The following is a 1503-nucleotide window of genomic DNA, read 5'->3' on the forward strand; positions in this document are numbered from 1 at the left end:
GGCGTCCCACAATGTAGGCTTTTTCCTTTTTCGGGTCTTCTTCCTCTGCCTCGCCTGTCGGCTCGGTTGCTTCGAGTCACGGGGTGTTCCATCTTCTCGGCAGCAGGAGTCCCTGGTAGGAATATGCCTTTTATATTTAGTGAGACGTGCTGTATAGGCAGGCCACGACACGGCTTTTATCATATACTCATTACACCGCACGGCTTTTAGTTCCCTTCGGCACTGGACTCTGACTATATCTACCACAAAAGGAGCTGGTTTATTTGGGTGGTAACAAAAATATTGTGGATTAAATCCGAAAACAAAACAATACCACTATTGTTGGGGGGATTTCCATAGATCCCTTCTTTCGTCCAAGTGGTGTAATGTCCAAGTAGTGAATTCTCGTTCAGATTGATAACACCAGGTACAGACTCCTCTAGGAGGGTATCCGTACCTACAATGTTTCCACCACTTTTCCTGGCACTTTTTACATTTAAAACAGACAAAAGGGTAACAGTCACAACCTGGGGTATTACATCTTATGTGTACATCTTGATTATATACTCCGTCAAAACTATCTAAGTTTACAACCTTCCTATAAGTAATGTTAGGGCTTAAATAGTTTAACAAACTCCTCTGCCACACTTCACGACTTTCCATAAATAGTAAAAGAACAAGGCCACAACAAATGCAAAAATGAATCCTAACAAACACTTAATCCCAAAGGGTATGTCACCAGATAGATTTTTCAATATTTCTGTCATAACTTATCTTCTCAGAACCAACTTCGTGTCCCCAGGAGTGCTGATGATTTTCCAATGTGGGGGATTTACTGGTTCTTTAACACGACTGGCATGTGTCCATCCACGTTCAGCAGTTCGGATTGCAGTTTCTGTAGTAAGCAAAATAAGATAAGGTCCATCCCATTTGGGTTTCCTTTCCACTTTTACTTTTTCTTCAGTTTCCCCTGCAATCAACAAGTCATTTACATATTGTAATAAGACATTTCCTTGTTGTACTTTGAATTCTTCTAACAATCCCTCTAATGCTTGCCCGAATAGATTAGGGGATTCTGTAAAACTTTGCGGTAATACAGTCCATCTTAATTGCTGTTTTCTATTTGTTTCGGGGTCTTCCCATTCAAAAGCAAAATAATCTCTATTTTGTTCAGCTAAGGGACATGCCCAGAAAGCATCCTTTAAATCAATTATACTATACCATAAACTATGTGGTCCTAATTTACTGAGTAAGGTGTAAGGATTAGCCACCACTGGAAATCGAGTAACAGTTCTTTTATTTATTTCTCTTAGGTCATGCACTAGTCTATATTTCCCATTCGGCTTCTTTACGGGTAAAATAGGGGTATTAAAAGGTGACATACAAGGTTCTAATATTCCTTGTGCTAATAATCTATCAATCTTTGGTTTTAAACCCCTCCTTCCCTCCAAGGATATTGGATACTGTTTAACTTTTACTGGTATGTGTGGATTCAGAATTTGAACTTCAATTGGAGAAATATCT

The sequence above is a fragment of the Empidonax traillii genome, unplaced genomic scaffold (genome assembly GCF_003031625.1).
Source record: "Empidonax traillii isolate 1590-97213 ecotype Southwest subspecies unplaced genomic scaffold, ASM303162v1 scaffold2581:size22403, whole genome shotgun sequence".
Classification (NCBI taxonomy): domain Eukaryota; kingdom Metazoa; phylum Chordata; class Aves; order Passeriformes; family Tyrannidae; genus Empidonax; species Empidonax traillii.